Source organism: Chenopodium album, chromosome 7 (assembly GCF_948465745.1).
Source record: "Chenopodium album chromosome 7, dcCheAlbu1.1, whole genome shotgun sequence".
NCBI lineage: Eukaryota > Viridiplantae > Streptophyta > Magnoliopsida > Caryophyllales > Amaranthaceae > Chenopodium > Chenopodium album.
In genome coordinates this window covers 28,287,511-28,302,896 of record NC_137840.1, presented here as the reverse complement: position 1 = coordinate 28,302,896, position 15,386 = coordinate 28,287,511, and positions in this window count along the sequence as shown.

The following is a 15,386-nucleotide window of genomic DNA, read 5'->3' as shown; positions in this document are numbered from 1 at the left end:
GAGAACAAGAAGATGATATTAGAGACACAATACAGACTAAGGACAAGCCTCCTTGTTTAGTAGGGACGCAGTTCCGTAGATAAAAGTAAAGCAAATCGTTTATATTGAATTATATGTGAGTGTACATGAGTGTTAGAATGCTTAATTCTTCTTATTTATACTTAGGAATCCCTGGGGTTTACATAGATATTCAGAATGTATTTGAAATGTAGAAGATCCCCTTGATTTCTTTTGTTCCCTGTTCTGAAGAGGTATCTTTGGCAAGTATCTTCTTGATTGATGCTCTTGATGCCTCTTTCCTTGTTTATTCTAATCACGCCGTTTTTGTTTATTTTGCTGAATCCTTGATCTTTGATTAATGCCCTAAGCATACTGGGTCGTATGTAAATATGGGCCCAACAATGAAGATAGTTAAAAGCTTCATCATAATTCATTTCTATTGGTATGTATTCTTCAATGGTCCATTTTGCCCGTGGCTTAGGAGCATTGAGTTCTTCATTAAATCCTTGTTGAAAATTTTGTTCGATAACCATCATTAGATTTGCTAGTCCTTCTACCACATTCAAGAGCATGGCAATGACATCTTGCAGTTTTCAAACGTCTTCTTTTAGACTTGACAAATTTTCCCAGTATTATCTAAGAAAATTCTTTCATCCTTCTCAATCATGGCCACTTCATCAATAAAGGTTTTATAAGCTATCTTGATCATGGGCTCACCTACAGGTGTGATAAGGAGTGAAGGATCGAAGGATATTTGATCTTATGCGATGGCTAGAATCTCATAAGTTTTATTGTCGTCGATTAGGTATTGAATAGATTCTTTCAGTTTCCAACACTCCTCGTATCGTGACCCTTTCCTTGGTGATACTTGCAGTATTTATTAGGATCCCACTTAGGTGTCCAAGCTTTTGGAACCGGATGTTTGATGGGTCCTATGGGCATGACTAGTCCTTAGTGGTGTAGCTTTTGAAAGCTGCCTCATAACTCATACCATGTGGAGAAAACACTCTTTTCGACCTTTGGATTCATCTTTTAGAGGTGTTCGTATCATGTACTTCATTAATGGAAGAGGAAGAAAGAGGATGGTCGTTCTTCTTTACTTTCACATTATTATCTTTCAAAAGATCGTCTTCAATATCAATGCCTATATTATAGATAGCCTTGAAAGTATTTAAGTTGTGTTTGTATTTTAAGTGCTTTGTATATTTTTCTTGAAGATTCTTGATGAACATCCTTACAGACTCTTTTTCAGTAGGAACCTTAACCATATTAGCATAAGTTTCCCTCCATTTGTTGATGAAAGAAGTTAACCCTTTGTTTTCTTTTTGTTTTAGCATGTCAAGTTTTCTATGATCTGTTTCATCTTGAATGTTGCACCTATACCTATTTATGAAAGAGTTTATTATGGCATCCCAATAAGAGGTCTCTTTCTTTTCAAGGGAAAAGAACCATTGTTGTCAAAGAGTTTCTAAAGGAAAACAACAAATGGAAAGCTTTCCTATCAATTCCATTAATATTCATTATAGTTTCGAAAGCTCTCAAATGGAAGTAAGGGTTATCTGTTGGTATTAATTTAGGGATGTCATTTGCATTGAACTTGTGCGGAAGAAGTTCCTTGTCCACCGAGACCCCTTGTGAGCTAATGCTTTGGAATTTATAATCATTGGATATGTTGCTCAAGCATTCTTGCATGATCTCCATTTGTTGTTGCTTCATAGGGTCATTGATGTGAAGAGCCATACTCTTCATCAATTCAGTTAAGTTGGCCAGGTCCTTCCTAAGTTCGTTGACTTTATCCTGAGATCTCATTATCTTCTTAGCTTTTCTTTTCCGACTAATTTTTTTGTCAAAAAGTAGTACTTGAACAAAGGTGTTGTCCCTAATTAATCTCCCTTCTTTTCTTAACCAAGTGCTATAGAAAAGAAAATCTAGGATACTTATTGTTAATTTTATGACTCAAGCTCTATTCAACATACAATCAATGGGAAAAGATCATGGAAGAAAAAGAAGAATGATAGGTATGGAGAAATCATGTAGAGAGTGAAAAGATGATGTAGATGGAGAGATATGAAAAAATTAGGAATAGAATGTACCCCCACGACTACAAAACAAGGAATACACATTGCCTCAAATAGGGTATATAGAGTGCCTCTAAGGCGCTCCTCTAAGGGGGTGCCCAATAAGGTCTACAAAACGCCTGTTTGAGGCGATCTATATCTAATACAATATAGAGCATCTATCTAAAATAACAGCTCTCTATTCCATAGATAGGCGCTCTCTTTCCTTACTTATTTTTTTTTTAAAAAAAGCGATTTTATTATTATTATTATTATTATTATTATTATTATTATTATTATTATTATTATTATTATTATTATTATAATAATAATTATTATTATTATTATTATTATTATTATTATTATTATTAATATTTTTATTATTATATCTCAAAAACAAAAGTCATACAACCTACAATAAATTAGTGGGAAGCCGAGATACAATCTGGGACCCCACTCCTCTAGTGATAGCAAAGCCTACCCTAGTGAATATATGAGCTGTAGCACGAGCCCCATTGTCTTGCGTCGTCGAGAACCTCTAAATCCGCTTCAGCAAGGCAACAACCTCCTTCTCCAATTCCCCAAGTGAAGAAAATGAGAAGGGAATGAAACCATATCCAATCGCCAGACAACGAGCTTCATACTTAACCCGCTTTCGATGAGCCGCATCAGCCACAACCTGTCCTGGAACAAAGTCAAAAAGCCTTGTTTGTGTCAATGGAGATTAGTTCATACATAATTAATTAATAAAACAACATAATGATATATTAATAACAATTTATTAATCAAAAAAATTATAAGTACAAGATTACAAGTAATTTGATAACAATAACTAATTTAGGGAAAAAAAATTTATATTTCTATTACAAGTTAGACAACCACAAAAAAAAAAAAAAAAAAAAAAAAAAAAAAAAAAAAACAACCGTCACCAACACCAAACTTCCAAACGACGGCAACACCTCTACTCAGCGCTAACTTCTTCAACAACAATTTAAACAATCACCATTGCAATCACAAGCTGCAAGCCCGCAACCTAAACCCCTGCTCACCCACGCTCTCGCATCAACCACCCCACAAATCAACACTACAACAAAAGGCAACACTGCGAAAAAAAGATGCATAATTATTGTTATTATTAGTATTCCAATATAATTACCAAAAAATATGAATTAAATCAGATATAAAGATGAAAATCAAGAAATTTGAGGGCTTGTTTGGCATTTTTTTTTGTTTTCAATTTTCTTTTAAATAATAAAATAAAAACAAGAAATAAGAAAAAGGTGTTTTCACTTTTTTGTTGTCAGTTTTTAAAAATATCGTGATTTTAATAATTTTGTCTAATTTTTGTTTCATTATATGAGATATATCATATAACTCTGAAAAACAAAAAACAAAAAAACAGAAAACACATCTATGCCAAACGAACCCTTAAAATTAATTGTTGAGAATTTAATAGGAATGTTAAAATGAAAATCTAAAAATTGAATTAGAAAAAATCCTAAAACTTTGGATAAAAAAATTGAGAAATTGGGAATTATAACATGAAACTTGATTAATAAAACATGAAAAATCATAAATTATAACATGAAAACCAAATACCCACAAAGAAACAGCACTAACCACCCACAAATATAAAATAATTGAGTAGTAAAACAAAATTTTAAAATGAAAATTACAGAAGGAAAAAAAAAAATCAAATCAATCACTTTAAAACAACCAAAAAATTGAATATGAACATTACAAGCGTAGACATTTACTTTTTGCCTCCTGTCCCGCCAGGAAGTGCAATGACGATAAATAAAACAATATTCGTGTTGGATTGAAGTGGAGAATGCTTATGGATAACAGGTTAAGTCACAAAACACAAAAACCAGCCCAAACTAAAGATGAAAGCTAAACAAGGTCCAATTAACAAAATCCGATCAATATTAGCCTTAAGCCCCTGCTTAAAACCCAATAATGACGGATTTAGGAGCGCCTAAGTTAAATTTTAATGTTGCCACAGGAAAAGCCGTGCGCATCTCAATTAGTCACGCTGGCCAGGCGCGCGCAACTAATTCAGTTGTGTGTGACACTCAGCGCAACTTCTAGAGATGCGCTCGCGGAAGATTTAGAATTTTACGAAAATATAGAATCAAATCTTACCATAATGCCGCGCGCAAGACACGCAGTTGCGCTGCCCATATCAGTGCAACCCCGTCAATTGTGCTGCGAAGCCGCGCGTAACTAATGCAGTTGCGCGCAACATCTGCTGCGGCAGAATGCTCATAACCCTAATCCTACCCATTCCCTATAAATAGAAACTTAATCCGAGGCTTAGACACACAGAAAAAATAACCAAAAACTCTGGCGGAATACTTGTGAATTTGTGCTACTTAACCCCTCTTGTCTTAAACTCTCACCCCTTGATATTTTGTTTCTACGGTGGAGGTTCCCGAACAAGAAGGTGTCCATAAGTGTTCTAAATGGAGATCTATCAAAGAGAAGTGGTAAATTCCCGAGCACTAAGATAAATCATATTTATTTTCTTGTTTAAAAGAATTTAAATAGTGTTGTTTGATCACCTTAAAAGGACTAATTAATTAATTCCACGTAGTATCTTGCGTTAAATAAAGATTAGAATTGGATAATTAATTGTTGGTTGATAACTTAAGCCAAGGCGAATATTGTTTATTTTCTTGTTCTTTTCACAAAATTTATTAAATAAAGAATAACGACGTTGCAATGTAATAACTATGTGAATTAACGTGTGTAAATAAAATCAACTAACTTAATTTTAGTTATCGCGTTGCATATATTGTTTGGTGATGAAATTGTAAAAAATAAAGAACAAGTAGAGGCCACACTAGGGCTAGGATAGTGTAGGGAATATTTCAAGCATTACCCCAAACTTAAACCTCACTTTGATCATACACTTAAACAAGGTGGCGTCCAAAGGGAAGGAAGCTAGAGTAAAAGAGTAGCCAACAAGTATTAGGAACTTGTAAACCGTTCACAGGGTGAACGTTACACCCCTTAACGATCCAGGAGATCGATAACTCCAATAGGTCTTGAACCATGACTGGAAGTCCGCAGATGAAGGTACAAATACAATCTAAAAGAGATTGAACCTGCCCTAACAACAGGCCTCTACTTTATTCTTCTCGTATTCATGTGCGCTTTCTGACTAACATGCAATCAATACGTTTACCCTAAACCCGTTTATCTATATTGGTTGAATATTAATGCACAAATAAAACTATTATTGGCGATCACTTAAATTATAATAAAATTAACTTTAAACAAGATCATTAATTATCTTATTAAGCGTGATTACAAGTACAAATTCCCTTTAAACATGCATAAAAGGTGTGATCAAGCAATAAAAATAAATAAACATCAAGCAACATAATAATCATCATAACAATTATAACCAAAATAATAATAATGTTAAAGCATAATAATAAGATCCTAGGCATGATACTAACAAGATTAATAACAAATCCTAGCATGTAACTAAACATTAAAGATCAAATATTTACCCCTAACATGACACTAACATGCTATTAAGAAAGAAAATAAAAGGCATCATACAAATCATAATTGACATTATATTCTTTATCCTAAACATGATACTAGGAACTTATTGTTGTCACTCTACACATCATACTAAGAAAAGCATCATAACATGATACTAGGAATCAAAATAACAACCTAGACATGATTTCTATAACATAATATAAATAAAAACAATTAAAGGACTTACTTGAATGCCTCGTACCTCTTTCTAATAAAAAATTACACACGTTAGTAACTTCAAGGAAAATATAAAATCAAAGAATTAAATTAAAGATTAAGAAAGTTTAGACTAAATTTAGGACCAAATCCTCAGAAATCAAACCTTTCACGTTTAGGGCGAAGGCAACTTCGAACTTGGCTAGGTGTGTCTAGATCTTGTGAATGCGGAATTTTGTATATAAGAAAAGGCTAGTTTAGAAAAGAGAGAGAGAATATCAAGATTTTCTTGATGAGAGTTGGTGATTGAAAACAAAGGTTTTAGGAGGCTATTTATAACGAAAATCAGCCGGATTATGATAAAAAAGAAGTAGAGTTTCGAAGAGAATAAAATACGACGCTGTCGCAAAACGACAAAGCTTGTCGCCAAGCGACAGACTTGTCGCCAAGCGACAGACTTGTCGCCGCGACGCCAGGCCTGTCGCCAGGCGACATCATGTAGTGCGATAATGCAGTCAGGTTTTCCACGCGTTTTCATACTTTGATAAAATTTAAGCGTACGAAGGGTAATACTGTAATTTCCTTAAAAACACTTCTTTTATTCTAAATAAAACTCTTAAAACTCAATTATCAATGCTAATCACATTAGGATTCAAAAGAACCTTCTAGAATATTCTAGAAGACCATAATCAATCCTTATTGCAATAGGAACGATAAATCATAATAGGCCCTCCTCTAGATCATTGGGCTGCATATAAAAATCAAACCGGGCCCAGTTTAGTTATTTGGCCATAACTTCCTCATTATTCATCGGAATTGGGCGTATAATATATCGTTGGAAAGCTCTTTTCAAACCCGATTCAACTACACCATTATTGGACCTTTTCCATGGACACAACTAAACTGGATTGGCTATTTTCATAAAACGGGTTTTCAAAAACAGAGAGAAAGAAAAGAATTTAAAAAAAACTAGCTGTAACACTAGACTTTCCACACTTTCACCTCGTTTGATTGTGATTCAACGTGAAAGGTACTCATCACCGGGTTTAGTTTTGGGGAGACACAAATGGGTGTCTACAAATAGTGATTCCCCCAAAAGGGGACGTTATTTTAGTATCGTCGCTCTTGAAGTCATTTCTGGTTTATGTAGACCAATTTGGGCATGGGTAAACTTACGATTCGTGCTAATTAATCCATGAACTCCACATAGATGAAAGACATGAACGAGGTTTATGAGTTTTCTAAAACTCCTTGGCGACTCCTACTAGTTTCTTATAAAAAAAAAAGCGTAATGATAGAATCAATTCTAATTCAAGGTCCCCCAAACAGTCAGGAATTCAAATCCTACTACACCTCAACAAGTGTAAAGTCCTAGGCTTTTAAACGGCTATGGGCATCTAAGGAAGGACCCCCTTACGATGGGATCACCCTCCTTATAGTGGTGACTTCACTGGGGACTTAGAGGATACATGATTAGTTCTTAGTAATGGTCCAAGGTTTCCAACACTAGGTTGCCTATGGGTTGTAACGAGAATTAAGTTGGATAATCTCTAGTTAGAGAGTGAGACTTGAACGCATAATATCTTCCTTTTGCACAAAAATAAAAATCAAACAAGCAACATTGCCTCAAGCATAAGCATAGCACACTTTAACCATTGGGGATTGGCTCCTTAATTAGGGGTCGCTGACAAGGGAATAAACGCGTGTTCAATTGTGTATCCCTAGATAAAATACAATTTTTACAACCTAAACAAACCTAATACGAGTATAAGGCAAAAATAGTGTTCGAACCATAGAGAACAAATAAACACCACCAAATGTTATCGACAATTAAGCTAGTTCAGAATAAGAGATAAATAAACTAAAGTCTAAAGATGCTTAAACAAGAAATAAAACATTAAGGGAAATGGTTTAGGTAGAGCATTCACATGAACATAAACTAAGGCATAGAAATTGAATTAATTATGAACTAAACATGCATGAATATTGAAGTAAAGGATCCAATCTAGCCGCCTTCCTGGGTCAATTGGCTTCTCCTAACATAGCCTCTATGTTTCCACATTAGAACCATATACTAGGAGGTACTATTAAATAACAATCCATAGTAATGAACCTTAACTAAGTTAACTTCCGTTTCTTGTTACCAAAGATACAACTTAATCAACCAACAATGTGCACTTGCAATAAGATTAAAGAATTCCAAGCAAATAAAAACTTTAATCACAAATAAATCAATTCTAAACCCTAGAACATGCTCAAGATCCAATTACACCACAAGCATCCCCTTAATGGGGAAATTACTCACTAATCATGCTAATAACAAGATTAATTAACAAATAATCAAGAAAAAACATGATTAACAAGCAATACCAACAACTAAAATAATAATCAAAATAAAGCAAATAAAAAATAGAAGAGAGAGAGTTAGAGATTCTCATTGATTGAATGTGAAAATCTACAAACAAGATGATCAATCTTCTTCTTCAATTTCCAAGCTCAACAATGGTGAAACCCTTACTTTCTATCTCTAAACTACTCTAATCCAAACTTAAACCTAGAGAGAGAAGCTCTCCTAAAAACTAATTAGAGAATTGAATAGATGGTAATTGTTTTTTATTTTTATTTACCCCTAAAAAATGGGTATATATACCAAACTAATAAAATACTAAGTAAGTAAAAGAAAAGAAAATAAAGTAAAAAGGAAAAATAAAAATAAGAAACTAAATATAAAAATAAAAATAAAAATAAAAGAAATAAAAAAAAAAAGGGAAAAGAAAAGCAAGAAATTAAAAATAAAAGAAAAAGAAAATAAAAAGAAAATAAAACCCTAAAATCCCCCCAAACCTTCAGACTCTTTCAAGCTTCTTCGAAGTTGGCTGCTTGAACTTCATCACCACTGCACACCATCATCACTGCACATCATCATCACAAATCGAAGATCAACGCCCATCCCCAAGCTTCAATTGTTTGATCTCATTAAATATCATGTGCGAGGCTCGTGAATTGGTTCGATCGAACCAAGGGTTGGTGTGGCTGAACTACGGGGTTAGTTCGGTCGAACCATGGGTTAGTTCGGCCACACCTCTTCAATTTATAGAACTTTGAAAGTCTCTAACTCGTACTTCGACCGAACTCTTATTGGTTTGCTCGAACTTGATTAATTTGCCATTTGCTCTGATTTTTGGGTGAAAATAGCGGAACTGGGGTGAGTAATTGCGGTGGAATGGTGGCAGCAGGTGGTTCTAGTTATTGGGTGTGCGAATTGGTGGGTGATAGTGGTTGTTGTTGCTGATTTGTGAAGGGTGGACGGAGGAGGTTAATTGGTGTGAGTTTTTGTGGTTTATGAATTGATTGTAGGTGGCGGTGCTGCTGGTTTGTGGCTGGTAGGTGCTGGTGGTTATGTGCGTGTAAGTGGAAGTGGCTGCAGTGGTGATTGGCGGTTGATTGGTGTGGGTTTTGGTGGACGGTGGTGCAGGGGTTGTTGTTGTGGGTTGCGCGGTGTTGCGAGGGTTAGTGAGAGGGGAAAAGGTGGCTGATGGTGATGTGCGTGGTTGTTGTGAGGGTGAGTGAGCAGGGAAAAGGTGGCTGATGGTGATGTGCGTTGATGTTGTGAGGGTGAGTCGATTGGTGGCTATGGTGGTTGCAGCTCGTGTTGGTTGGTGATGCTTCAGGTTTGTGTGGTGAAGGGGGCAGCAGTGGTGGACATGGTGGTCAGGTGGTTGATTGGTACGTGAGGGAGCAGGGGAAATGGTGTGGTGGAGGATGATAGGAGGTGGCTGCGGCGGTGTTGGCGGCTTGTGCAGTCGGCGATTAACTTTTGACAAAAATTCGAAAACCGAACTCACTTGACTTAAAACCCGAACACCTACACGTAAAACCGAGAAAAGAGATTAAGAAAAATAAAATAGAACTAAGTAATAAAATAAAACTAAATAAACTAAAATAGGAAATGAGATAATTAAAACTAAAAATAACAAAATTAAATAAAACACAAACAAATAAAATATGAAAAACACTCCAAACTAATTAAAATAAATAAAAGTAAAATAGAAATAAGAGAAACAAAACTAAAACTAATAAAGACATAAAACTGTATAAGTAAATAAAATAAACTTTAAACTAATTTAAACTATGAAAGTAACAAAGGAAAGGAACGAAATAAAATAAATCGAAAGCAAATAAATTACGAAAATAAACTAATTCTAATAAAAACTACGAAAAGAACTAAAACACGACAAAATTACCAAATAAACAAGAAATGTTATTAAAGATAAAACAAGAGAAAGAAAGGGAAAATAAGATAAAATAAACACGAAAATGACTCTAAAACTACTCCCTAAGAGTGACACAAATGTCACTCATCAATTTCTCCAAAGTTAAACCTTTGCTCGTCCTCGAACAAAGCTAAGGCAAAAGAGAACAAGATGGAATTATTGAAAGCAAAAGAAACAAAATAGAAACAAAGAGAAAGAATGTACACTAACTCACTGCCGTAGGAATCACGGATGCATTTAGCGTATGCATCAAGCCCTTTAAACTCTCATGTTGCCAAAGAGGACGAGTAAGCTCTCGTGAGGGTTTCCTAAGAGGTTTAACCCACAACTCTTGGCAACACATAACATTCAAGGCAAAGGTGAAATCAAGAAAACTCGAGTTTTGATATTTCAAACAAAACACAAACAATGGGCTAAGTGCACAAGAGTACAATCCTTTCTAGACATTAAAGGTAGCCAAGCAAAAGAATAGCTAAGTTTGGTACATACATAAAGCATGCATAGGGTAGAGAACTTAGAGGGACTTACACTCTTCCTTATCTCCAACCAAACTTCCGCGTCCTCACTAGTTTTGCATCCACTTTTAAGGTGATATCTCCAGATTCCTCGAAGGAACCGAAAGAAATAAACAATGAAAAACATTTAGCCTACCCGACATCTTAGCATTGATAGCTCGCTCAATAGGCTTGGCTTGATTACCCTCCAGTGGTAGTAACTAAACCTCACTAAGGCCAAAAGGTCTTAAAAGGGTTGAAATGTTTAGGCTAGGGTAAAGGGAGTGGAAATAAATTTGGAAATTGGTGGTAAACTTAGAAGTGAAGCAAGGTTGATCATTTTTCGATTCAAACTCATTAAACTACCAACTTTCAAATAAAAAATTCTAGCAACTCCTCCCCCAAGCTTATTCTTTTTTAACCAAAAAACAAATATTTTTGTATTTTCTCAATTTTTTTTCTTTTTTTTCATTTCCTTTTATTCTTTGCTCTCGCCTCTTTTAACTTTGAGCGGCTTTTTCTTTCATTTCCTTTATTTTCTTCTCATTTTCTCAAACCATTCAACATAACAAATATAATGACAAGTACCAAAATTTGAGTTTTTCACTTCTTTTTCATTCTTTTTCTCACTTTCATTAACCAAAATACAAATCAAGTCCCAAGAATGCTTCACAAAAACTAATAAAGGTGAAAATAAAGCAAAGGTCCATTGGTTTGTAATGTGGTTATGCCAAAGAAGGGAAAATGGCTCAAATTAGATTACTAAATGAGCAAATGCAAAAGAAAAATAAAAGAATAGAAAATAATAAAACAAAACAAAAATCCTAAATGCCTTCGTCTTCCCCTAGGTTGGTTCGGTCTCGATCTTAGGTAGATTAAGCCAAATTCTCGATATAAGCTAGCAATTCCAAGGATGCAAACGCCACACATGCAAGAAATGTAGAAGGCTAAAACAATATAGGCACATCCTCACAAAAATGACGGTAGTGGAATAGCAAAAATCACCTTTAAAGCTTCAACTAGCTAGAGAGCGATAACCATCTTACCACAAACATGTTGAGCTAAGTTCTCATAGCCCTTAAGGTATACTACCTTGGCAATGTTATATGTGTGAACCAACCTCGACATTCAAGTGCATGAAAACCTCTAACAACTAGCAAAGAGGGTAATCTAGGTGCAAAAGCTCAATTATGTCCAAATTTAAAACAAAACATTTTGAAACTTTGCCTTGAATACCATGGAAACACACTATACACACAAATATTCACAAAAAAAAAAAAAAAAAAAAAAAAAAAAAAAAAAAACAATATTCATGAATGCATATACAATTGTGCAAGATGAAAGCATGATCAATCAAGACTACATATACCGAAAGTCAACTCAATAAGGCGCTCATGGCCATCTAAACATAGAAAATCAATGTCAATAATAGACTTTGGCAAGTATGGGGGGAATAAATCAAGCAATCAAGAGACTATGGATTAAGAAACCACCAAGAGATATAGATAACCCCCAAAGCTAGTGAATAGCTACTCCCCCAAGCTAAAATGGAGCATTGTCCTCAATGCTCAAAATAAAGCCACAAAGGGTGGGAGGGAGGAGAAGAAAGAAAACACATTCACACAACAAATCATAATTCATTCAATCCACATGCATTTGAGAAAGCAAATTTAAGATGAGGAAAGAAGGAAAGAGTAAACCAAATGTGAGGTGGGTGTTGAAACCCGCAATTGAGCACATTGTCCACATTTTCATCTAATTCCTCGTCTTTGTTCCTTTCTAAATGCAAACAATCATTGGTGTGCTTCTTCTCAAGGATCTCAATCCAAAATCCTTGCACATGAGTATATGCATCAAGTACCTATACACATAGACAAGAGAGTAAACAAAAATGAGAAACGCAAAAGAAAGAAAAAGAAAGCAATAAAACACGGGTTACTTCCCGAGAAAGGCTTGCTTAACGTCTAAGCATGACCAATCTAGTAAATAACCCGACAAAGAACGCAAAAGCTTGTCATATGCACCGGCAAACATATCAAGAAATAAAGCATACGTGATGCTCATATGAAAAGAAAACATAAAGTACAAGGAGACTTTATGCTTGAGAGAAGGGAGAAAAAAAAAGTAAAAGAATAAAAAGAAAATTATTGAGGCAAACACTCCTCACAAAAATCTTTTTGGTTGGCGTTATAACTCTTTTCCTCATCAACAACGAAAGAGTTGGGGGCTTCGGAAGCATGGATAGGAAGAGGATCCCTAAGAGGTTCTTTGAGAAAAGAAGGGAGGAACATAGGATAGTAGGAGATATGGTTAAACCTTTGGGAGAAAGGTGTATGAGAAAGGGAAAAAGGGGTAGCTAATCCCTCATCACAAGATCTCACATCACTAATGAGGGAATGAAAATCAATCATGGAATCCTTAAATGAATAACCGTCACGTTCTACATCTCTCTCAAGCTCAAAAACTCCAAATGATTCAACCTCAACCTCCTCTTCACAACCTTGAACAACATCTCCCTTAAATTTCTCAAAACCTACATCTCAAAATCAAGAATTATTGGGGGCAAATTTCTCTCAAACTCATCTCTTTCTAATGAAGCCCTATCAATGAACTCACTCATAAGGTTATGGGCTACCGTTTGAAAATCAAGAAATATTTGGGCCATAATCTCAAATGTGTCCAAATCATCATGGATATACGAGTTAAAAGCTTGGTCATTGGAATCATCTAGGGGACTATGGGGCACACCTTTAGAATTCATGCAAAGATCGGATGCAATATAAGAAAGAACATGCACTTCATCATCATTAGAACGTACCTCATTACATTGAGCTATAGAGGAAGGGGAGTTGAAATCATGCATTACATGGTCACTATGGGGAGCATCAAGCACATCATGGGAATTCATATTAGACAAATCTTTACAATTAGCATCAACATTTAAAGCATGAGAATCCCGAACATAAATCTCATGATTGGCCCTCTCCTAATCATAATTATCCTTAGCTAACCATGAATAGAAATCCCAAGCATCATCCGAAGATATGTCTTGAAATTTGCCATTTAACATATTATCAACTACTCCTCTAAAATTCTCATTTAATCCCAAATTGATGATTTCACAATAATCACCCTTGGTTAAACCTTTAACACCATCTAGGAAATCCTCAAGTCTATTGAAATACACCCAAAACGATTCATTATCAAATTGAGGAATAGAAATACAAGCCATTTTTTTTCAAATAAAGAAACAGAAATAAAAAACAACAAATAGAACGAAAATTATAAACAATGGACTAGTCTCAATAAGATAACATAATGGAAATGGAAGCCGTTCCCCGGCAACGGCGCCAATTTGACAAGGGAATAAACTCGTCGTCAATTGTCTATCCCTAGATCAAATAGAATTTATACAACCTAAACAAACCTAATACGAGTATAAGGCAAGCATAGGGGTCGAATCAGAGAGAACGAATAAACACCACCAAATTTTATCGACAATTAAGCTAGTCCGAAATAAGAAATAAATAAACTAAAGTCTAAAGATGCTAAAACAAGAAATAAAACATTAAGGCAAATGGTTTAGGTATAGAATTCACTTGAACATAAACAAAGGCATAGAAATTGAATTAATTATGAACTTAACATGCATGAATATCGAAGTAAAGGATCCAATCTAGCCGCCTTCCGGGGTCAATTGGCTTCTCCTAACATAGCCTATATGTTTCCACATTAGAACCATATAATAGGAGGTACTATTAAATAACAATCCATAGTAACGAACCTTAATAAAGTCAACTTCCGTTTCTTGTTAGCAAAGATTCACCTTTAATTAACTAACAATGTGCACTTGCAAGAAGATTAAAGAATCTCAAGCAAATAAAGACTTTAATCACAAATAAATCAATTCTAAACCCTAGAACATGCTCAAGATCCAACTACACCACAAGCATTCCCTTAATGGGGAAATTACTCACTAATCATGCTAATAACAAGATTAATTAACAAATAATCAAGAATAAACATGATTAACAAGCAATACCAACAACTAAAATAATAATCAAAATAAAGCAAATGAAAAATAGAGGAGAAAGAGTTAGAGATTTTCATTTATTGAATGTGATAATCTAATAACAAGATGATCAATCTTTTTCTTCAATATCCAAGCTCAACAATGGTGAAACCCTTACTTTCTCTCTCTAAACTACTCTAATCCTAACCTAAGCCTAGAGAGAGAAGCTCTCCTAAAAACTAATTAGAGAATTGAATAGATGGTAATTGTTTTTTATTTTTATTTACCCCCAAAAAATGGGTATATATACCAAACTAATAAAATACTCAGTAAGTAAAAGAAAAGAAAATAAAGTAAAAAGGAAAAATAAAAATAAGAAACTAAATATAAAAATAAAAATAAAAGAAAGAAATAAGAAAAAGGGAAAAGAAAAGCAAGAAATTAAAAATAAAAGAAAAAGAAAATAAAACCCCAAAATCCCCCCAAACCGTCAGGCTCTTTCAAGCTTCTTCAAAGTTGGCTTCTTGAACTTCATCACCACTGCAGACCATCATCACCGCACATCATCATCACAAATCGAAGATCAACGACCATCACCAATCTTCAATTGTTTGATCTCATTAAATATCATGTGCGAGGCTCGTGAATTGGTTCGGTCGAACCAAGGGTTGGTGTGGCCAAACTACGGGTTGGTTTGGTCGAACCATGGGTGTGTTCGGCCACACCTCTTCAATTTACAAAACTTTGAAATTCTCTGACTCGTACTTCGACCAAACTCTTATTGGTTTGCTCAAACTTGAATAATTTGCCATTTTCTCTGATTTTTAAGTGAAAA